Source organism: Arachis hypogaea, chromosome 19, assembly GCF_003086295.3.
Source record: "Arachis hypogaea cultivar Tifrunner chromosome 19, arahy.Tifrunner.gnm2.J5K5, whole genome shotgun sequence".
Lineage (NCBI taxonomy): Eukaryota > Viridiplantae > Streptophyta > Magnoliopsida > Fabales > Fabaceae > Arachis > Arachis hypogaea.
The window spans coordinates 65,271,413-65,296,237 of NC_092054.1; the positions used below are offsets into that span (position 1 = coordinate 65,271,413).

At 38.4% G+C, this 24,825-nt stretch overlaps 1 non-coding gene and 1 pseudogene across 1 annotated transcript; one reads left to right on the plus strand and one right to left on the minus strand.

Moving 5' to 3' along the window:
* Positions 1-630: 630 nt before the first annotated feature.
* LOC112782057 (small nucleolar RNA R71) lies at positions 631-737 on the minus strand. The gene has a single exon (XR_003192799.1). It is a non-coding gene; the product is annotated as a small nucleolar RNA R71 (small nucleolar RNA).
* A 1,373-nt stretch (positions 738-2,110) lies between these two features.
* On the plus strand, positions 2,111-23,372 carry LOC112778421 (plasma membrane ATPase-like; annotated as a pseudogene).
* The last annotated feature ends 1,453 nt before the right edge of the window (positions 23,373-24,825 follow it).

The window sequence follows — 24,825 nt, forward strand, 5'->3', positions numbered from 1 at the left end:
TCTCTGCATCTACCCCCTTCTTGCTTTTGCCTTGTTGGTTGTATGACAGGTAGAAGAAGCGGGGCTTCAACTTCTTTTGATTCTGAACCTGAGAGGACCTTCCTTAGATTAAGGAGGGAAGCAAGAGGAAAGAGAGTAGTTGGTACGGAGGAAGAAGAGGAGTATTTTGAACCAGACATGGATGAGAATATAGAGAACCATCATAAAGAAGAGGCTCACAACCATGGCAGAGAAGGCCCAGTGCATCATGCTGGGCAAGAGAGAAGAGTTCTAGGATCCTACATCAATCCAAACCCAAGAAACTATGGAAGTAGCATCCAAAAGCCAACCATACATGCCAACAACTTTGAACTAAAGCCACAGCTCATCACCCTTGTTCAGAACAACTGTTCATTCGGAGGAAGTGTTCAAGAAGATCCCAAGCAACATCTAACCACCTTCCTGAGGATATGTGACACTGTGAAGTCTAATGGTGTTCATCTTAACACCTACAGACTACTTCTTTTCCCCTTCTCACTCAAGGACAAGGCATCTAAATGGCTGGAATCCTTCCCGAAGGAGAGCTTAACAACCTAGGAAGATATGGTAAACAAATTCTTGGCGAGATTCTATCCTCCTCAAAGAATCAACAGGTTGAGAGCTGAGGTTCAAACTTTCAGGCAGCAAGATGGTGAGACTCTATATGAAGCATGGGAGAGGTTTAAAGACTTGACAAGAAGATGCCCGCCAGATATGTTCAATGAATGGGTGCAGTTACACATTTTCTATGAAGGTCTTTCTTATGAATCAAAAAAGGCAGTAGACCACTCATCTGGGGGATCTCTGAACAAGAAGAAGACCATTGAAGAAGTCATAGATGTCATTGAGACTGTAACTGAGAATGACTACTTCTATGCTTCTGAAAGAGGCAACACTAGAGGAGTGATGGAGCTAAGCAATGTGGATGCACTGCTAGCTCAAAACAAGATGATTACCAAGAAATTGGCTGACCTCACCAAGAAGATGGAGAGGAATCAAGTAGCTGCAATCACCTTTTCAGCAGCAACTCAAGAAGGAGTGAATGAAGAAGCAGAGGGTAGTCAGGAGCAAGCCAACTACATTGGAAATTCACCTAGGCAGAACCATGACCCATACTCCAAAGCGTATAATCCTGGCTAGAGGAACCACCTAAACTTTGGGTAGGGAAATCAACAAGACCAAGGCCAAGATCAGAGACGCCACAACCCCAACAACAATGCAGCTTACCAACATCCCACACAGAGATCATATCAGCACTCACCTAACAACACATCTCAACATCCATACCAAAGCCAAAATAGCCCTTCTCATTTCTCCAATCTCAACTCTCCATCATCGGAAGAAAGACTATCAAGGATTGAGACTCCACTTGAAGGCATATGTAAAGAAATCCAAGATAGTAAGGTGTTCTGAGAGGAAGTGCGATCCAACATGCAGAATCAAGACGTTGCCATTAAGAAACTTGAGACACAAATTGGCTACATATTTCTGCAAGCTCCCAGCCATGACCTTCACAGTAACATTGAACCAAATCAGAGGGAGGAGTGTCATGCTATCACCCTTAGAAGTGGAAAGGAATTGAAGGAGACTTCCAAGCAACCACAAGAGAAAGATGCAACTGGAAGAAAGGAGGAACAAAATGAAGTTCAAGTCCCCACCTCTAATGCACATCCAAAGGGAGAAGAGCTGAAGCCATATATTCCAAAAGCCCCATATCCTCAACAATTAAGGAAGAAGGGGGATGACAGCAAGTTCTCCAGATTTTTAGAAATCTTCAAGAAACTACAGATTAACATACCCTTTGCTGAAGCAATAGAGCAAATGCCGCTCTATGCCAAGTTCTTGAAGGAGTTGATGACCAAGAAGAGAAGCTGGAAGAACAACGATACTGTGATACTAACCGAAGAATGTAGTGCTATCATTTAGCATAAACTGCCCCAGAAATTGAAGGATCCGGGGAGCTTCCAGATTCCTTGTATTATAGGAGAAATAACAGTGGAAAAGGCTCTATGTGATTTAGGAGCCAGCATAAATCTGATGTCTGTAGCTATGATGAGAAAAATGAAGATTGAGGAGGCCAAACTTAACAAAAATGGCCTTGCAACTGGCAGACCGTTCATTCAAGTTTCCTCACGGCATAGTGGAAGACTTGTTAGTGAAGGCAGGAGACTTTATCTTTCCAGTAGACTTTGTAGTATTAGACACGAAGGAAGGAGCTAAGGCTTCTATCATCTTGGGTAGACCATTCTTAGCTACTGCCGGAGCTGTCATCGATGTCCAAAAGGGCGAACTTACCCTTAGACTACACAATGAAACAATGATGATCAATGTGTTCAAGGCCATGAACTACCCACAGGAACCATTGGGAGAATGTATGAGGTTGGACTCACTGGAAGATGTAATACAAGAGACTTTTGAAGAAGAAGAGCTTGAGGAGTTAACAGAAGAGGAGGAATCAGCATCAAGCGAAGAAGCTGCAACAGCTGAGGTTCAGGTTCAGGGCACAATAGAGGAGAAGAATGAAAAGAAAGAAGCACCCAAACTTGAACTGAAGGCACTGCCACCCACTCTCAAGTATGCATATCTAGGGGAAAATAAAAGTTACCCAGTGATCATAAACTCATCTCTCAGCCAAGAACAAGAGGAGGAGCTACTCCAAGTGTTAAAAAGGGACAAGGATGCCATTGGGTGGACCCTTGCTGACTTGAAGGGAATTAGTTTGGCCATATACATGCATAAGATACTGTTGGAAGATGATGCCAAACCATCCATTCAACCCCAAAGGTGGCTGAATCCAGTCATGAAGGAAGTGGTACAGAAAGAAGTCATGAAGTTGTGGCAAGGAGGGGTGATCTATCCGATCTCAGACAGCCCTTGGGTCAGCCCTGTGCAAGTTGTCCCAAAAAAGGGAGGAATCACTGTAGTCCCCAATGAGAAGAACGGACTAATCCCTACAAGGACTGTCACAGGATGGCGGATGTGCATAGACTACAGAAAACTCAATAAAGCTACACGAAAAGATCATTTCCCCCTTCCTTTCATGGATCAAATGCTGGAAAGACTTGCAGGACACGCATATTACTGTTTTCTCGATGGTTATTCAGGATATAACCAAATAGTGGTTGATCCAAGAGACTAATAGAAAACCTCCTTCACTTGCCCATATGGAGTGTTTGCCTACAGGCGCATGCCATTTGGGCTATGCAATGCGCCTGCAACTTTCCAACGCTGCATGCTCTCCATTTTCTCAGATATGATAGAAAAATTCATCGAAGTCTTTATGGATGACTTCTCAGTATTCAGAGATTCCTTTCCTAATTGCCTAAATCACCTGGCCCTGGTATTGAAAAGATGTCAAGAGACTAATTTGGTTTTGAACTGGGAGAAATGTCACTTTATGGTGACAGGAGGAATAGTTCTTGGCCATAAGGTTTCTAACCAAGGCATTGAGGTGGACAGAGCTAAAGTGGAACTCATTGAAAAATTACCCCCACCAAGTGATGTTAAGGCAATTAGGAGTTTTCTATGACATGCTGGCTTTTACAGAAGGTTTATTAAATATTTTTCAAAGATAGCCAAGCCTTTAAGCAATCTCCTTGTATCTGATACACCATTTATCTTTGATGAAAAGTGCATGCTAGCATTCGAAAACTTGAAAAAGAGGCTATCCTCTACCCCTATCATTTCCCCACCTAATTGGAATTTACCATTTGAACTGATGTGCGATGCATCTGATTTCGCAATTAGGGCAGTATTAGGACAGAAGAAAGATAACTTGGTCCATGTGATATACTATGCCAGCAAAGTCCTCAATGATACTCAAAGAAACTATACCACTACTGAAAAGGAGTTGCTGGCAATAGTTTTTGCATTTGACAAGTTTAGATCATACCTCATTGGTGCCAAAGTGATTGTCTTCACAGATCACACAACACTTAAATATTTATTTGCCAAGCAAGAATCAAAACCAAGACTAATAAGATGGATCTTATTGTTGCAGGAATTCAATATTGAAATCAGAGACAAGAAAGGAGTGGAGAACAAGGTAGCAGATCACCTATCCAGAATCCCTCATGATAAAGGAGGAACACATGATACAAATGTAAATGAGTTCTTCCCAGATGAACAGTTGATGACGATTCACAGAGCACCCTGGTTTGCAGATATTGCTAATTTTAAGGCAACTGGGGCTCTACCTCCAGAAATCAACAAACATAAAAAAAGAAAGCTCATCAACGACGCAAAGTATTTTGTTTGAGATGAACCATATCTCTTCAAGAAGTGTTCAGATGGAATCCTGAGAAGATGTGTTTCGGAAAAAGAGGGACGAGAGGTCTTGTGGAACTGCCACGGCTCGTGCTATGGAGGCCATTTTGGAGGGGATAGAACTGCGGCCAAGGTGTTACAAAGCGGATTCTTTTGGCCCACCCTATTCAAGGATGCCAAAGAACTAGTAAAGAACTGCAATGAATGTCAAAGAGCTGGAAACCTACCCAAAAGAAATGAGATGCCACAGAATTTCATCTTAGAACTGGAACTATTTGATGTGTGGAGAATCGATTTCATGGGACCATTCCCAACCTCATATTCAAACAAGTACATCTTGGTAGCAGTGAATTACGTTTCCAAGTGGGTAGAGGCTATTGTAACCCCAACGAATGACAACAAAGTGGTCATGAACTTCCTCAGAAAGAACATCTTTAGCCGGTTCGGAGTCCCACGAGCACTCATCAGTGACGGAGGGAGCCATTTTTGTAACAGACCACTAGAAGCTCTCCTCCTACGATACGGAGTGAAACACAAGGTTGCCACACCTTACCACCCCCAAACCAGTGGGCAAATCGAGATATCTAACAGAGAGCTAAAAAGGATCCTGGAAAAGACTGTAGGAGCATCAAGAAAGGATTGGTCGAAAAAGCTGGATGATGCTCTTTGGGCATACAGAACAGCATTCAAAACACCAATCGGAATGTCCCCATATCAACTGGTGTATGGAAAAGCCTGTCATTTACCATTGGAGTTGGAACACAAAGCCCTTTGGGCTCTCAAGCAACTAAATTTTGATAGCATTTTTGCTGGTGAAAAGAGGGTCTTGCAGCTGCAGGAAATGGAGGAATTCAGATCTCAAGCCTATGAAAATGCTAAAATTTATAAAGAAAAGGCAAAGAGAAGGCACGACCTCCACCTGACACCTAGGAGCTTTGAGAAAGGACAGTAAGTGCTCCTCTACAACTCCAAATTAAGACTTTTCCCTGGGAAACTCAAGTCAAGGTGGTCAGGACCTTTTCTTGTCACAAAGGTCTCGCCATATGGACACATAGAAATCATGGAGGAAAGTTCAAGGAGGACGTTCACTGTGAACGGACAAAGGCTCAAGCACTACATGGGAAACATGGGGGAAAACCCCAAAATGAAATATCATCTCAACTGATGGAGAAATCGTCGAGCTAGTGACGCTAAAAGAGCGCTTCGTTGGGAGGCAACCCAACCTAAGGTAGTTTCCTTTTCATGATCATCTCAATAAAGGGTATAAGTAGTTCCCCGTATTGTGAGGAGCTAAGTTTGGTGTTGCACACCAAAACAATCCAAGAGTGAATGTGTAATTCTAAGTTTGGTGTTCCACCAAAGATTTCAATTAGAATCATATTACACCTCTTCAATGGCAAGTTGCTAGCCCCAACCAATCAGGAAAACCACTTAACAATAGTTTAGTTTCTATCTTATAGTCATTTTATTAATAAAAGCACATGAGGTTCTCTGCATGTATTCAATCTGTGCATTAGGCAAGGAACTAAGTTTGGTGTTCGCACACCAAATGAAGTTCAGAAAATCATAAGTATACATGCATGCTAACCATCCCTCAAGTGCTTGGGGAACAAGCAACTTCTAATAACTTTGCAGGAATTCAATCAACCTTATGGAAAAACAGTGCACCCACCCAAGGAGGCAAAGAAGGACGGCAACTACATAGGGAGGAGTTCAACATAAACACTCAAGCCAAGTTGAACTATATGTCTGGTCATATGCATAATCTGCACTCTGCAATCCCTAGGTATGATGAAGTCCAAAAAGATCTAACAGAACAAGAGGAAAGGAAGGTGGAACAGCAAAAGGAAACATTGAAAAAGAAGATGGAAGATGCTGGCTTCTGGAAAAAGTTGATTGGAAAAAGCAAGGAAAGTGGGAGTTCAAGCACTCAAGAAAAACACAAAGAGGACAAACAAGAGGGAGAGCATGAGCAACCCCATGACTAAAAGGTGGTGGAGTTCCCTTATTGTCCCATCTTTTTCAAGTTTTAAATAAGGAAAATCATGTATGAAATAGAACATGCTTCCATGGTAGTTTAGGATTTTCAATTCTGTCTTTAGTATTTTCCTTGCTTTTGTCATATGTGTGCTGGTTCAAGTTACTTGTTTTCATCTACATCTTGCTTATTGTATGTTTGTCCTTTTAAGCCAAATAAAAAGAGATGTTATGAAAGACCAGAGTGATGTTCAAGTTGTGGAGTAGGTCCTTAAATTTGTGGTGTAGTAATCACTTAGCTAAGTTAGTTCACCAACAAGGTAGGAAGACAACTATCTGTCTTGAATCATATGCTTGAAATACACCCCATGAGACTAGCTAAATAACAAGATCCTAATAAGAAAAAGGAAAAGAGCAATAAGAGTTGAAAAAGAAAGAAAAGTAATAAGAAATAAGGCTAGGCACCAAGGGCTTGAATCTTGAGGGATATGTCTGTGGTGCTCTTGTACCAAGGATCTGCTTGGATGAATAAGTTCTTAGGAGTGCTTCATCACTTGGTAACTTGGGTTAACTAACCCGAGATTATCAACTGAAAATCCACTATCAAGAGCAACCTTGCTACAGAATATTTAGTAACCCAAAGAGGTGCTGGACACCAAGGCCTCAAGGAAAGAAAATAACAAACCATGTTCCTGTGGTGTGCATGTATGGGGGAGAGAGACTTGAGGGAGTAAGTCCTTAGGGGTGTTTCAACACCCAGCACCTTGAACCAACTGGTTCGGGAGTGTTGGCTGAAAGCTTATCTTAAAGAGTTGCCCCCTCACAGAACACTTAGCCTAAGGATGCAATAAACCGTGGAAAGACAAAGGGATCAATAAACAAAAGTCTCAAAGGGTGCAATCAAGTGAGTATTCCAGAGCATGATAAATGTCTGAAAGCCAGTAAAGGAATGAACCTAAGTTGCTATGCATGAAACCCCATAAAATCAAGGACATGACTTCCACAATAATGATTCATTCCTCTTGACAATTCATTCATCATTCTCATGTTTCAGTACTTGCTTAGGGACAAGCAAGCTTTAAGTTTGGTGTTGTGATGCCAGGACATTTTGGCCAGTTTCACTGACCTTTTCTTTATTGTTTTAGGGTAGTTTCATGCATTTTCTTAGGAATTAAGCAAGTTTTGGGTAGATAATCACTTACATCTTGATTCAAGCAAACATCATGAATTTGTACATCATTTTATGAGAATTATGCAAGAATTGAATGATAAAATAGATGATGCATGATATCATAACTTGGATTAGAGCTTTGATGCATTGTATTTGCTTGATTTCAGGACAAAGGAAGCAAGAAAGAACCACGTTAGCAGCCACGTTAATCTAATTAACGTGACCACTAACGTGGAATGGGCATACACTTGCAACGTTAGTGAGAAAAGTGATCCCCAATAACGCCTTCGAAACCATCATGGCCCACGTTAATTGCCACGTTAACTATATTAATGTGGTAGTTAACGTGGAGAAAAAGGAAGCTCCAGCGTTAGTGGTAAAAGTGAATACCACTAACACTCCCAATTGGCAATTTGCTACGTTAAGAGTCACGTTAACTCAGTTAACGTGAACTCTAACGTGGAGAGGGAAGACAATGCCAACGTTAGTAACACTCACCTTTGTCACTAACGTTGGACTAAGCCCAATTGGCTACGTTAAGAGTCATGTTAACTACATTAACGTAAACTCTAACGTGGGAAGAGCAAGGAATCGCCATCGTTAGTGACACTCACCTTTGTCACTAACGTTGGAACAAGCCACTATGAGCCACATTAGTTGCCACGTTAATTACATTAATGTGGAAGCTAACATGGAGGAAAGAATTGATGAGCCAATGTTAGTGACACTCACCTTTGTCGCTAACGTTGGAGAAGGCAATCACCACCACGTTAGTGGCCACGTTAAGATAATTAACGTAGGGCACTAACGTGAGAAGGGGTGTTTGGAGCATTAGTGACAAAGGTAAGTGTCACTAACGCTCTCGAAGTTGAGGCATACCCACGTAAAGAGTCACGTTAGCTATACTAACGTGGACTCTAACGTAGGGAAGAAGGGGCTAAGGGCAACGTTATTGGCAAAGGTAAACCCCAATAACGCTCGCGATGGATCAAGAGGCAACGTTAGTGGTCACGTTAGTGCCACTAACGTTGAAGTTAACGTAACTCATCTTGGGCTAAGACTCGAACCCACATTTTTACTTAACGTTAACACCACTAACGTCCTAGCCAAAGTCCATGCCTACTTCACACTTTCTCTGCAAGTAAAGCTGAGCCCACTGAAGATTCAAAACTGCTTCAACTCAAGATCCAAAGGTCCATATCCAAGACTTGAAGAGCCAACTGTAAGATCAGAAGAGTAGTATATATAGGAGTAGTTTTGAACTAGAGAGGAGCTTTTGGATTGAGAGGACTACTTTTCGTATAATTTTACTTTCTCTGCAACTTCTAGTTTTACTTCAGAATGTACTCTCCATCTTTGCTTTCCATTCCCAGAGCCATGAACAACTAAACCCCTTTCATTGGGTTAGGGAGCTCTGTTGTAATTTGATGGATCAATAATAGCTTTCATTATTCTTCTTCTTTCTTTTCTCTTGATTTTACTTGAAAGCTTTCAATCTTCATCCAATTGGATAGTTGTCTTGGAAAAGAAACTATTCATACTTGGATCTCTTCTGAACCTTGGAAGAAGAATGAAGAGATCATGCTAGAAATGCTTTCTCATGTTGGACCAAATTGGGGTTTGGGCGGATATGGTGACATATAATTCTCCCAATACTTTGATTTGGAAATACATGTGGTATAATCAGTTACCACACTTCATCTCTTCTCATGAGCAATTAGACCAATGAATTAGTTATTGATCAAGATTTGAGAGATTGAGGAATTGGAATTCAATCACTTAAGATTGCCAAGGAGATCAATGTATGCATTGATTGAGGAAGAGATGAAAATGAACTTGATCCGGAGAATGCAACATCTCCTAAGCCCAATGAATTCCCCATTTCTGATCTTACCCATTCTCTTTAGTTTCTGCCATTTACTTTCATGCTGAACTCCCTTTCCCCATTTAAGATTCTGTAATTTACTTTCTGTCATTTATTTTCAGCTCTTTATTTCCAGCATTTACATTTTCTGCTATTTATTTTTCCACCATTTAATTTCCTGCAATTCTCAAACCAAATTCTGCTTAGCTCAACTAGAACATTCCTCCAATTAAAGTTGCTTGACCAATCAATCCCTGTGGGATTTGACCTCACTCTATTGTGAGTTTTTACTTGACGACAATTCGGTATACTTGCCGAGGGAGATTTGTTAAGAGACAAGTTTCCGTGCATCAGTTAGTTGAGTTTAGGTTAGAATCAGTGTTAGTTTATACATAATTAAACATGCTGTTAAGAGCTTCTTGAGTTTTAATTTCAATTTGTTTGGATTGATTGACTGATACTTTGCTGAGTCCCTGTGAAATGCTGCTGATTTTTTTCATGTAATTGGTGTTGAATTTTGATTTGGTGTTGCAAAGAATGCTTGTTAGTGCTATTTTGTGTTGTTTATGCCTTTGCATGCCAAGTGTTCGACAATATGCCAAGTGCTTTGAATATGTTTCACAATATGCTCTTTTGTTGGGAACTTTCAACACATAAAGTTTGATATGTATATAAAAGTCATTTAATTGAATAGAATAAACTTATGAAGATCAAAGTGGTTTACGAGTGTAATTTAATTTTCTCTATGTTTTTGTATCTTTGAAGTGGCTGGACTACTAAATTGGATTAGTATTTCATTCTCTATTTCCACTGCTAGGCTTGCTCCTAGTTCATAGAATAGTTGCTTTATGTTGTGGCACATGCAACATGAACTCTCTAAAATATACTACTGACTTCTTTAATGCCAAACCCCTCACTCTATCTGTTATATATGTTTTGGTGGATTGTTTTATATTTTATTTTACTATTAGTAAGTATAGTAATTAATGGAGAGCAAAGAAGAAAAGGCCTAATTAAAATCTAAAATCCGTTTGTGGTCTACACTTAATTTGAACACATGATCAATTTTCCTTTCTAGTAGGATGATGAGCGGATATTTTATACGCTTTTTGTCATTGTTTTCATATAGTTTTTGTTATGTTTTGTTTAAGTTTTATTAATGTTTCATAGGTTTTAGTCCAAAATTCACATTTTTGGATTCTACTTTGAGTTTGTGTGTTTTATGGTGATTTTAGGTATTTTCTGGATGAAATTGAGGAACTTGAGCAGAAGTCTGATTCAGAAGCAGAGAAAAGACTTCAGATGCTGTTAGGATCTGACCTCCGTGCACTCGAAGGAGCTTTTTTGGACCTATAGAAATCCCAATGGCGCGTTCTCAACGGCTCTGGAAAGCTAACATCCAGCGCTTTTCAGAAATATATAATAGTCTATACTTTGCCTTGAAAATGAAGGCCCGAAACTGGCATTCAACGCTAGCCACCAGCCCCATTCCTGGCGTCCAGCGCCCACAGGGGAGCAACTAGAGTTCAACGCCTAAAAGGGGGTCCCTAGCCAGCGTTCAATGCCCCTAAGGGACACTAGCACGTGGAAGACACTCAAGCTCAGCCCAAGCACTCTCCAAGTGGGCCGCAGAAGTGGATTTTTGCACTATCAACTTATTTTATCTTATTTTTGTAATCCTTAGTCATTAGATTAGTATATATATACAAGAGTTCACCATTGTTAGGGGAATCTTGCCCATTCAAACCTTTCATTGTATTTTTCTATCAGCATTAGTCACTAACCTCCTAAGGTTAAGGTTAGGAGCTCTGCTGAGATTCATGGATCAATAATATTACTGTTTTCATTCAATATGTCTGATTCTATTTTCTTATGCAACCTCGTTTTTCATCTTATGAATTGATGGTGACCCGTGACAATCACCCTTGTTCTACATGGGTTCCATGCGATTCCTAACCCAGATAGCGTTGAACTAAAGCTAGAGATTACATTGCGGTTTCCAATAGAGCATCTGAGCAAGTTTGGATATGTGACATATAATCCCGTTGACTCTGGGTGCGTGAGGTCTCTGTGGCATTAAGGCTAGAGTTAGAGAAGTAGCACTTTCTGATCTGGAAGATCTGCCTTGTCTGTGGCACCTTGAGTAGGATGGCGAAGGGGAGTGGACTGCTTAAAGCTTCATTTTCTGCTATAGTGAGAAACCTAGAGGTGGCTTGATAAGAGGACATGAGTCATCTCAACGTGGTGGATTGCTGTAGTAGAGGAGGTTAACTTGATGAGAGGACATGAGTTAATCACTTACGGCTGCCATTGAAGGAATCAGAAGGTTATTGAAGAAGACAATAAGAAAAGTTAATCCAGAAAGACAAAGCATCTCCGAAGCCTCAACCATTCTATCACCACGGATTTCTCGTCTATCTAGTAACTTTTTATTTATTATTTTGTTTTATGCTTTTTCTGTGACAAACTATATTTTCTATCTGCCTAACTAAGATCTGCAAGGTGTCCACTGCTTGCTCAAACCAACAAATTCTACGGAGCCAGTTTCGTGCACCAAGTTTTTGGTGCCGTTGTCGGGGATTGTTTGGATTCGACAAACAACCAGATTATCTTGTTGCTTAGATTAGGTACTTTTTACTATTTTGTTTGAGTCTTTTATTTTCTTTTCCAAAAAAATAAAAAATTTTCAAAAATATTTGCTTTTCTTTTTGATCTTTATCTTTTTGATTGAGTCTTTCGTTCTTGTTCTAGTTAAAGTTTCGAATTTTCTTACTTTCTTTCCAAAATTTTCAAAAATAGTGTCATTTGTTAAGTTTGGTGTCTTTTTGAGTCATCTTGAGTCTTTAAGTTTCTTTTCTTTTCTTTTCTAAAATTAGAGTCTTTGATTTCAAAATTCTTAAGTTTGGTGTCTATGAGTATTTTCCTTTAAAATTTTTGAAATTAGTGTCTTTGATTTTCAAAGTTTTTAAGTTTGGTGTCCTTTAGTTGTTCTTTATTTGCTTTGAATTTTTTAATTTGTTCTTGGTGTTCTATCTTGGTATTCAAGTTGTTCTTGTTTCTTTTCATGTTTTGATCTTAAAATTTTTAAGTTTGGTGACTTTTAGTGTTTTGTTTTTGAATTTTCGAAAACTTAGTGTTTTAGATCTAAAAATTTTAAGTTTGGTGTCTTTTGGTTGTTTTTCTCTTTCTTCATTAATTCAAAAAAAATATATTTTCTATCTTTAATCAAAATTTTTGAATATTTCAAAAAAAAAAAAAGATTTCAAATTTTTATTTCAAAATCATTATCTTATTTTATCTTAATTTCAAATTTCAAATTTCAAATCTTATCTTTTTAAAATCTTTTTAAATCTTTCCTTTTAATTTGATTCTTTCTTATCTTATCTTTCTTTTAAAATTTAAAATTCAAAACTTTTTCAAATCTTTATCTTATCTTGTTTCAAATTCAAAATTCAAAATTTAAGATTCAATTTTCAAAATCTTATCTTATCTTAATTCAAATTCAATTTTCAAAATTCAAATTTTCAAACTTCAAAATTTAAATTTGAAATTTCAAAATAAATTTTTTTCAATTCTTATCTTATTTTCAAATCTTTCTTACTTAGTTACTTGTTTTCTCTTTCTTCTTTTTTTTTTTCAAAACTTCTTAACTAATTCCTCTCTCTTCTATTTTCGAAAACTTCCCTTCTACTTCTCTCTCTTCTTTTTTGAAAATCACACTTAAGTTTTCAATTCTCTTTAATTCAATTAATAAATAAAATAAAAACAAAAATATTTTAATTCTAGTTTCTCTTTTCACTTCTTAAGTTTTAAAATCTTTACCCCCTTTATTTGAATTCTTCTTCTCTCCTCTCTATCGTCATTCTTCTTTCTTCTTCACATCTCACAGGGAGTCCTCTGTTCTTGAACAGAGAGCTCCCATTATTTTTCTTTCTTATTTTCTTTTTCTTGTTTATGAGTAGGAATAGGGATAAAGAACCTCTCTTTGATCTTGATCCTGAACTTAAGAGGACCCTAAGAAAGCGTTTACAACAAGCTAAAGCACAACATTCCGGAGAAAACCTCACAGAGCTATTCGAACAAGAAGCTAAAAACACAGATATGGCAGCTGAGCCAAATAATGAAGGAGATGCAAGGAAGGTTCTTGGTGACTTCATTACATCAACTTCTGACCTCTATGGCAGAAGTATCTCTATACCTGCCATTAGAGCCAATAACTTTGAGCTAAAGCCTCAGTTAGTCTCTCTGATGCAACAGAATTGCAAGTTCCATGGACTTTTACTGGAAGATCCACATGAGTTCCTATCTGAATTCTTGCAAATCTGTGACACTGTTAGGACCAATGGAATGGATCCTGAGGTCTGTAGACTTATGCTTTTCCCTTTTGTTGTTAGAGACAGAACTAGGATATAATTGGATTCTCAACCTAAGGAAAGCCTAGCCTCTTGGAAAAAGTTGGTCAATGCTTTCTTGGCCAAGTTCTTTCCATCTCAAAAGATGAGCAAGCTAAGAGTAGAAGTACAAACCTTTAGACAAAAAGAGGATGAATCCCTCTATGAATCTTGAAAAAGATACAAGCAACTGATCAGGAGGTGTCCTCTTGACATGCTCTCAGAATGGTCTATCCTAGGAATTTTCTATGATGGTCTATCTGAGATATAGAAAATGTCTTTGGATCATTCTGCTGGTGGATCACTCCACTTGAAGAAAACACCTGAAGAGGCATAGGAACTCATTGAAATGGTTGCAAACAATCAATTCATGTACACTTCTGAGAGGAACCCTGTGAACAATGGGGTAGCTCAGAAGAAAAGAGTCCTGGAAGTTGACACTCTGAATGCCATATTGGCTCAGAACAAGATCTTAACCCAGTAGGTCAATATGATCTCTTAGCATTTGACTAGATCACAAGTTGCAACTGGCAGCACTCAAGAAGCCTCCTATGAAGGAGAAGCCTATGATCCAGATCAATCTTCAATGGAAGAGGTGAATTACATGGGAGAACCCTATGGAAACACCTACAACCCTTCATGGAGGAATCATCCTAACCTCTCATGGAAGGATCAACAGAAGCCTCAGCAAGGCTTCAACAATAATCAAGGTGGAAGAAACCAAAATAGGTTCAACAACAGACCATCATTCCCATCTTCTCAACAGCAAATGGAGACTTCTAAGCAGAGCCTTTCTGACTTAGAAACTATAGTCTCTGAGCTCTCTAAGACCACTCACAGTTTCATAATTGAAACTAGGTCCTCCATCAGAAATTTGGAGGTACAAGTTGGTCAGCTGAGCAAGAGAATCCCTGAGACCCCTCCTAACACTCTTCCTAGTAACACTGAAGTGAATCTAAGAGAAGAGTGCAAGGCTATCACTGTAGAAACTAAAGCTGAATTTGAAGGGGATAATCTGGCATTAAACGCCAGTAAGGAGGTTCTTACTGGGCGTTCAATACCCATCAACCCACCATTATTGGCGTTGAACGCCAGTAAGAAGGTCCTTACTAGGCGTTCAACGCCCATCAACGCACTATCTCTGGCGTTGAACGCCAGTAAGGAAGACCTTACGGGGCATTCGATGCCCAAAAAGGCACTATCACTGGCGTTGAATGCCAGTAAGGAAGTCTTTATTGGGCGTTCAACGCCCAAAAAGGCACAACCACTGGCATTAGGTCTTACAGGGGGTTCAACACCCACCTAAGGCTTCCTTATTGAAGATCTGAAGGTAACTAAGGCTCATGAGGATACTATAGAAGTTCCCTTGCAAGCCTTATTGCAAATCATGGATTATGAGGATCACTCCTCCTCTGATGAGGAAGGGGAAACTAGGGAAGAGCAAGTTGCTCATTACCTAGGATTCCTCATAAAGCTGAATGCCAAGTTATTTGGTACAGAGCCATTGGAGGAAGAACCTGCAATGTTCACCAAGGAACTCAATGCCTTGGTTCAGCAGAAACTACCTTAGAAGCTGCCAGATCCCAGACGCTTCCTGATTCCTTGCAGCATAGGCACCATTACCTTTGAGAAGGCTCTGTGTGACCTAGGGTCAAGCATAAACTTTATGCCACCCTCTGTAATGGAGAGGATAGGAATTTTTGATGTGTAAGCTGCAAGAATCTCATTAGAGATGGCAGACAAGTCCATGAAAAAGGCTTATGGACTGGTAGAGGATGTCTTAGTAAATGTTGAAGACCTTTACATCCCTGCTGATTTTATAATCCTGGATACTGGGGAGGAAGAGGATGAATCAATCATCCTTGGAAGACCCTTCCTAGCCACTGCCATGCCATCATTGATGTGGCAAAGAGAGAGCTAATTCTACAGTTAGGGGAGGACCACATCTTGCTCAAGATGCCTAGCCCTAACTCTCCCCCTGATAACAAAAAAATAGTTGTGCAACACTTAGTGTTCCAACCCTCTCTCTCAGTGCAAAATCATACAGAGCCCCTAGACACCAATTCTAAGTTTGGTGTTGGGCAGCCATTATCAAGCACTGAGAACAAAGGTACTAAGAAGAAAGTACCTGAAGGCTGGAGGGATAAGAAAATCTCTACTAAAGGCCTCTCACCTGGCATGAGAGTTGTCTTCACAGACAATCCAGTCATTCCACACACTGTGAACAGGATCCTGTCTCTAGAACATGTGAAACTTATCCATGAGAGCACAGGCAAGAAGTTCACTGTAAAGGACAAAATTCTGAGCCCCTATCCATCTTCGTAAGGAGCTAACCGTCAAGCTAGTGACGTTAAAGAAGCGCTTGTTGGGAGGCAACCCATTAATAATTAATGTTTTCTTGTTTTTCTTTAAGTTTATTTAAGTTATTTCAGTTTAATTTCATATTTGTTTAAGTTTGTGATCATGTGCAGCAGTTAGAACAGAAACAGAAACAGTCAGAGCTGGAAATAGAACACCCTGGAGCAGAGACCTTTCTGGCGTTGAACACCAGCCAGGGAGCACAATGCTGGCATTGAACACCAGCCAGGAAACACATTGTTGGCGTTGAACGCCGGCCAGGGAGCACATTGCTTGCGTTGAACGCCAGCCAGAGAACCTGAAACTGGCATTGAACACCAGCCAGGGAACCTGAAGCTGGCGTTGAACGCTAGTCAGGGGGCAGACCCTAGGCGTTCGATGCCCTAACAAAGGCACAGACCTGGCATTGAACGCCAGGAATGATGTACCTCAAGGGCGTTCAACACCCAATGAGAGGCACATACTTGGCGTTGAACGCCAGCCAGGAACAAGAGCTAGGTGTTCAATGCTCATAAGGGGGCAGGGAACTTGAATTCCCTAGCCCCTCAGGATCAGTGGTTCCCACAGAATCTCCACCAACCCCACCTTCTTCTCTCTCTTACTTTTACTCTTCTCCACACACTCTTCCCTATAAACCCTAACCCAATCACATCCATATAACTTTTCGAAACCACCATAACTCCTACCAACCCCCACCCACTTCAAATTCAAAATTTCTCACCCAATTCCCACCTATTCATTTGAATCCTACCCTATCCTATAAATACCCCTTCTTCCTACCCTTCATACACACACCATTCATACACTAAAGCCCCTTGGCTAAAACCACTCGCTCCCTCCATCTCCCCTATTCTCTTCTCCTTCTACTCTTTTCTTCATATTTTGCTCGAGGACGACCAAAGCTTTTAAGTTTGGTGTTGAAAAAGCCTTGCTTTTTGCTTTCCATTCACACCTATGGCACCTAAAGTTAGAGAATCCTCTAGAAAGAGGAAAGGGAAAGCAGTTGCTTCCACCTCCGAATCTTGGGAAATAGAAAGATTCATCACCAAAGCTCATCAAGACCACTTCTATGAAGTAGTGTCAAAGAAAAGGGTGATTCCTGAAGTCCCCTTTAGGCTAAAAAAGAATGAGTACCCAGAGATCCGAAGGAAATCTGGAGGAGAGGTTGGGAAGTCCTAACCAATCCTATCCCAGAAATTGGGATCTTGATGGTGCAAGAGTTCTATGCTAATTCATGGGTCACAAAAAACCATGATACAAGCGTGAACCCAAGTCCCAAAAATTGGCATACCATGGTCCGAGGGCGTCTCTTGGATTTCAGCCTGGAGAGCGTAAGGTTGGCGCTCCACTTGCCAAGGATACAAGGAGAGCCACATCCTTACACTAGGAGAGTCAATTTTGACCTGAGGTTGGATTAGGTCCTTTCAGACATTTGTGTGGAAGGAGCTCAGTGGAAGAGGGATGCGCAAGGAAAGCCTATCCAGCTGAGAAGGCTTGACCTCAAGCCCTTAGCAAGGTTAGCATTCCCCCACCTTATCTGTCACCTATGTAATTCAGCTGGAATTGTCATAGAAGGAGACATTTCTATTGAGGAGGACAAGCCCATCACCAAGAAGATGATGGAGCAAATTAGAGAGCCAGCACATGGACCACAGCAAGAGCATGTGGAGCTGCCTCAATAAGAAATCCCTGAGATGCCTCAAGGGATGCATTTTGCTCCCCAAGGCTATTGGGACCAATTGCACACTTCTCTAGGAGAATTGAGCTCTAGCATGGATCAACTAAGGATGGAACATCAAGAGCATTCCACCATCCTCCATGACATAAGAGAAGATCAAAGAGCCATGAGGGAAGAATAAAGAGTTATGAGGGAAGAACAACAGAGGCAGGGGCATGACATAAAGGAAATCAAGCACTCCATTGGATCCTCCAGAAGGATTAGTGGCCACCATCACAAAGGTGGATTCGTTCCCTTTACTCCTCTGTTGTTTATGTTATTTTTCTGTTTTTTATGTATTTTGTTTTATTGTTTGTTTTTAGTGCATGATCATCTTTATTTTATGTCTTAAGGCTATGAAATATTCCATACATCTCTTACCTTGCTTAAAAAAATTTATTTTATTGAAAAAGAAAAGTAAGATGCATGAATTTCGAGTTACATATTAAGAGTAGTTCAATAATTTGATATGGTGGCAATGCTTTTGTTTTCTGATTATATGAATAAACAGTGCATGTTTGATATTGGAGTAAAGAATGTTAGCTCTTGAAAGAATGAGGATAAAAGTAAAGTATTATTGGTAATCTAAAAAATCCAAAAAATGATTCTTGAAGCAAGAAAAAGCAGCAAAAAGCAACAAAAGAAAAAAAAATTATGCGAAAACAAAAAAAGCAAGCAGAAAAAGAAAAAGCCAATAGCTCTTTAAGCCAAAAGGTAAGAGCAAAAAGCCAATAGCTCTTAAAATCAAAAGGCAAGAGCAAGGATCCAAGGCTTTGAGCATCAATGGATAGGAGGGCCTAAAAGAAATATCTTAGCCTAAACAGTTCAATTGAGCTGCTTCCCTAACTATATGCCTCTGGTGTGAATGTGTCAAGTGAAAAACATGAGACTGAGCAGTTAAAGTTGTGGTCCAAAGCAAAGAGTGTGCTTAATAACTCTGGACACCACTGGCTGGGGATTCTAGCAGTGCTGAATCACAATCTGAAAGGGTTTACCCAATTAAGTGTCTGTGGCATTGTTGTATCCGGTGGTAATACTGGAAAACAAAGTGCTTAGGGTCAAGGCCAAGACTCTAAAGAAGCTGTGTTCAAGAATAAAAAGAACTTAATTAGGAGAATCAATTATATCATCTGGATTCTAAGTTCCTAAAGATTTCAATCATTTTGAGCTTCAATGGAAAGTGAGGTGCCAAAACTATTCAGAAGCAAAAAGCTACTAGTCCCGCTCATCTAATTGAAACTGAGCTTCATTAAAAACTCTGAGATTTATTATATCCTTCTCTTCTTTTTATCCTACTTTGTTTTTGGTTGCTTGGAGACAAGCAACAGTTTAAGTTTGGTGTTCTGATGAGCGGATATTTTATATGCTTTTTGGGATTGTTTTCATATAATTTTTGTTATGTTTTGCTTATGTTTTTTTAAGTTTTCCTACGATTTAGTGCAAAATTCACATTTTTGGATTCATCTTTGAGTTTGTGTGTTTTATGATGATTTCAGATATTTTCTGGCTGAAATTGAGGAGTTTGAGCAGAAGTCTGATTCAGAAGCAGAGAAAGGATTGCAGATGCTGTCAGGATCTGACCTCTGTGCACTCGAAGGAGCTTTTCTGGAGCTACAAAATTTCAAACGGCACGCTCTTAATAGCTTTGCAAAGTTAACATCCAGGACTTTTCAGAAATATATAATAGTTTATACTTTGTTCCAGAAATAAAGCCCCAAAACTAGCATTCAACGCCAGCCACCAGCCCCATTCCTGGCGTCCAGCGCCCACAGAGGAGCAACTGGAGTTCAACGCCAAAAAGGGGGTCCCTAGCCACCGTTCAATGCCCCTAAGAGACACTATCACGTGAAAGATACTCAAGCTCAGCCCAAACACTCACCAAGTGGTCCCTAGAAGTGGATTTTCACACTATCAACTTAGTTTATCTTATTTCTGTAATCCTTTGTCATTAGATTAGTATATATATACAAGAGTTCACCCTTGTTAGGGAACTCTTGCCCATTCGAACCTTTCATTGTATTTTTCTATCAACATGAGTCACTAACCTCCTAAGGTTAAGGTTAGGAGCTCTGCTGAGTTTCACGGATCAATAATATTACTGTTTTCATTCAATATGTCTGATTCTATTCTCTTATGCAACCTCATTCTTCATCTTATGAATTGAGGGTGACCCGTGACAATCACTCTTGTTCTACATGGGTTCCGTGCGATTCCTGACCCAGATAGCATTGAACTAAAGCTAGAGATTACATTGCAGATTCCAATAGAGCATTTGAGCAACTTTGGATATGTGTCATATAATCCCGTTGACTATGGGTGCGTGAGGTCTTTGTGGCGTTAAGGTTAGAGTCAGAGAAGTAGCACTTTCTGATCTGGAAGATTTTCCTCGTCTGTGGCACCTTGAGTAGGATCACGATGGGGAGTGGACTGCTTAGAGCTTCATCTTCTGCTACAGTGAGAAACCTAGAGGTGGCTTGATGAGAGGACATGAGTCATCTCAACGTGGTGGATTGCTGCAATAGAGAAGGTTAACTTGATGAGAGGACATGAGTTAATCACTTACGGCTACCATTGAAGGAATTAGAAGGTTATTGAAGAAGACAGTAATAAAAGTTAATCCGAAAAGACAAAGCATCTCCAAAGTCTCAACCATTCTATCACCACTGAATTCTCGTCTATCTTGTAACGTTTTATTTATATATTTTGTTTTATGCTTTTTTCGTGATAAACTATATTTTCTATCCGCCTAACTAAGATCTGCAAGGTGTCTACTGCTAGCTCAAGCCAACAATCCTTGTGGGATCGACACTGACTCACCTCAGGTATTACTTGGACGACCCGGTATACTTGCCGGTATATCTGTGCGAATTCTGCGAAGCCAGTTTCGTGCACCATAGGACACCCCTCACCCTCAAACTAAAAGACTATAAAATCAAATGATTTTCTTTTGAATTTTTAACAATGTAATAGTTCTTTCTCAATCAAAGTAATGTAGCAGATTTGGTCATTTAAACAAATTACATAATGGATAATATGAATCTTCCTATCTCTTTCATGCACGAACCACACTTAATTATAGTAGGACATCATTATTCTCTGTTTTCAAACTATAAAATGGCATTATATAAATAAAAGCAATTTGAATATTTACTTTTTCTAGTTTTATATCTATTATATGCTTTATTATATAGAACAAAATCTCTATATCTTCAATTGTCATTGTGATTGTGCTAGCACAAAAAGCATGAATAAATAATTATGTTCTTGTTAAGGATTTGAATGTACTTGTTGATCAACTTATACTACTATTTTGATTTATTATGTGCTTTGTAGTGAAGTTTTTAGTTAGAAAGCTTATATTTGGTAATATATACATATAAATGTGTAGCAAAATCTGTTCATTATTTTTTATGGGTGTAAAAATAGAAGAAGAGGAAACAAAATTCAGGTAGTAGATCAACATAATAGGAACACACTTCTGAAAAGGAGAAGAAGGAATTAAATATTATCATTCATGCTGTGGGATAAGGCGATTAGATGGAACATATAGTTTTGAATTTTATTTCTATCTAATTTACCAGCTGTTAAACAAACTGGTGGTGCTAGACAGATTATAATCGACTCCTGCCTTCCATATCCTCCCTCTATTAAACAAACTGTTAAGCAAAATCTTTATACTTTTGATCAAGCAATTCAGGTAAAATTCTGACGTTTGTGTTGAATAATAATATAATATACTGTTTATATATCATCCCTCTGCTCTGCTTCTTTTTGTATAATGAATTAAGAATACATTTAAGAGGCATTGATAGGAGAATTTGCTTTTAGTTTTTATTATAAATTAAAATTCAAGGGCTGCATTGAAAATAGCTTCTACATTGAGGTTCAAATTGGCATTATATACTCAACTATATATAAGAAAAATATTGCATGGATGATTCCCAGTAAAGAGAAAAGAAAAGAAAAGAAAAGAAAAGATATTGTATGAAGTGAACGTGTTTCATCGTATAGCTTCTTGTTTTTTTATTTATTCTCATGTGATGTGCAGCATTGTCATTGTGAGTTATCACAGCTTTATATTAGTTAGTTAATCTTTACTGTTTTTTATCTTGTTTTTTGTAAGACAAGTCTGTGATGTATCTATATATATCATGGCCATTACTCATACTAATAAGAACATTAATAATACACTTCATTTCATGTAATCTAGTTTAGTCTCATCTTCTCTACTCACTAATTCTCTGATTTCATATCATCACATCAATTTTTTTGATATTTTAGTGTTCTAACATTGCAAAATTTTTCATTTTTGCTTATGGCAGATATATACAGTGTCTTTCACTATTCATATTGTGGTAAGTGTAGAAAATAGGTGAACAACCAAAAAATTCTTTTACATACCTAATTAAATAGTTCATATAATTTTATTTGATCTTCTTTTTATTTTGCAGTTTGATTTCATGTTTATTGCATTGATTTGGAAGTTTGGTTTTGCACCCTTTATGGTGTTGATCATTGCCATACTAAATGATGGTATGATAATATTGTGCTGAATAACCTTCATGTAGTTTGCTTGGACTGTTGTGTGATTTTTCAATGATATTTTCCTTCACCATTATCCTTTTAGGTACCATTATGACAATATCCAAGGATAGAGTGAAACCATCCCCACAACCTAATAGCTGAAAATTGAGGGAGATATTTGCTACTGGTATTGGATTGTTGTGTGATTTTTCTAGGTTATGAAAGACACTAAATTCTTCTCGATAATCAATTTAATTTCACGTTTCTTTTAGTATATTTGGTTGTAAGTAGAAACCAATAGGGATGAGCTCTATGAAAAGTTCACATGTTATCACCTACTAGTGGAAATTGTGATAGTTATGAACACTAACTTTCTGTTGTTGCAGGACAAGTTTGGTGTAAGGTCTCTGAGACATAGCCCTGCAGAATTGATGGCATCCCTTTACCTACAAGTCAGTATTATTAGCCAGGCACTAATTTTTGTCACTAGGTCTTCCAGCGGGTCCTATGTTGAAAGACCTGGTCTTCTTCTACTGGGTTCTTTCATGATTTTTCAGCTGGTAATCTTAATTCTTTTTATTCTCCTCTCCACAACCTAATATGTAAAGATATGTGTTGGCTTGGTTTTCTTCTGTTGTAACTGAAAATTTTTCTGTAATTGACAGGTGGCAACTACTCTTGTAGTATATGCTAACTGGAGCTTTGTAAGAATCAAGGGAATGGAATGGGATTGGACTAGTGTAATCTGACTCTACAGTTTAGTGACCTATATGCCTCTTGATTTGCTTAAATTTGTGATTATATATCTATCTATTGTTTATTTAGTGTTTTTTATATTAATATATCAAGTTTAATAAATATGATGTAAAGAAAATAGGTTATAGTAAAGAGAAATGGTATAAACCATTTAAGTAGTTAATCAGCTTTTATTTTAAGCTCTTGATGGAATTGTGGCGGTTCAAAACCGTCACATTTTAAAAAAAAAACTGCATAAATTTGCAGCGGTTTCAAAATCGCCGCATTTTTTTTAAATCCATTGACCAAAATAGCGGCAGTTCTGCGACCGCTGCAAAATCAATTATCTGATTTGAGACGGTTGTGCCAGCGGTTCATTAGAACCGCCGCAAAATCAAATTACCACCCCCTAATAGGCGATGCTTGTGGAACCGCTATTCAGCGTGTCTCTTGTAGTGTTGTCATAAGTTGTTGCTTCCCCACCTTAATTCCCAAATTGATTAGATCTTCTATTATTGCATAATGGTGAAATTTGACCTTTTTTATAATTTCTTTGTTTAATCCAACAAGAAATCGCTCCATAAGAACTTCAAGACCCTTTTTCAACATTAGCTTTAGTCATCAAACTCGTCTCTCCTTGTGGTACTCCATTACATATTTTGATCCTTGTTTCAACTTACGAAACTTTTCAAGAAGCTTCTTATGGTATGTTGATGGCACAAATTGGTTCCTCATGATTTTCTTGTCTCCTCCTAAGTGCAAATTTGTCCATTTTCATACCTTCTTCTAGATCTACCTAACTTATTTCACCAAATACGTGGATAATCTAAAATTTGAATTCTACCAATCTAATCTTCTTTTTCTCTAAAAGGTTGGAACATGCAAAAATCAACTCTACCTTCTTTTCTCATTTGAAATAAGCTTCAATATCATTCTTTCCTTTAAAAACAAGGATTTGCATCTTGAAAATCTTTCTCTCGTATGAGATTCCTTCATCATCACTTTCATTGATTCTAATTTGGGATCCTGAAAGAAGAATAATAAAGATCTTATAACACTCTTCTTACGTGTATCACTCGAATTAAAATGCTCGTGTTTGCACTCAATTTGTAGCTTTTTACCGCTTTTGAGTTCACCATCCTTGGATTTTTTCACTTTTAGATTTCTTTAGACAAGTTTTAATTTACAAAGCAAGGAAAAAGAGATACCAAAATGAGATAATCTTAGTGATAGAAACTTTCAATTTGACCCAAAAAAAAAAACAGATTATGTGATAAAGGATACAAAATAAAAAGAGACACTTTTCTAGAGTTTTAGAGACATTAGAATAATTTCTAATCCCAATAGATATCCCAGAGTAATTTGAAATAAATATAAAATTTGAATAGTAAAAATTGAAATCAACAACCTTGTAAATTGTATGACATTCTCTTTTTTTTTTGTACTGCACTTTTCAAGAAAGCTACCTCTTTTTTTTTTTCCCAAAATTCTCCTCTTTTTTGTGTTTTTTATTTCGAGTTTTTTATTTACTGAGCATGAATTTAAAGGAAAAATGCAGAAATAAAAGATGAAATAGAGAAACTAAACAAAAATCTTAGAACGTGCAGATAAATAATAGCAAATGATAAGAAAAAAATGTTCGAGAAATAAAAAACACAGCAAAAACGAAAAGATAATGATAAAATGATAAAAAGATAAAGGATAATGGATAAATGGTTTTTCTAGTAGACTTTTAAAAAACCTGTTCTTAGCAACTTAGGTCATCGGAAGGGTTTTTTGTAACATCCTTACTATCAGAATGTCA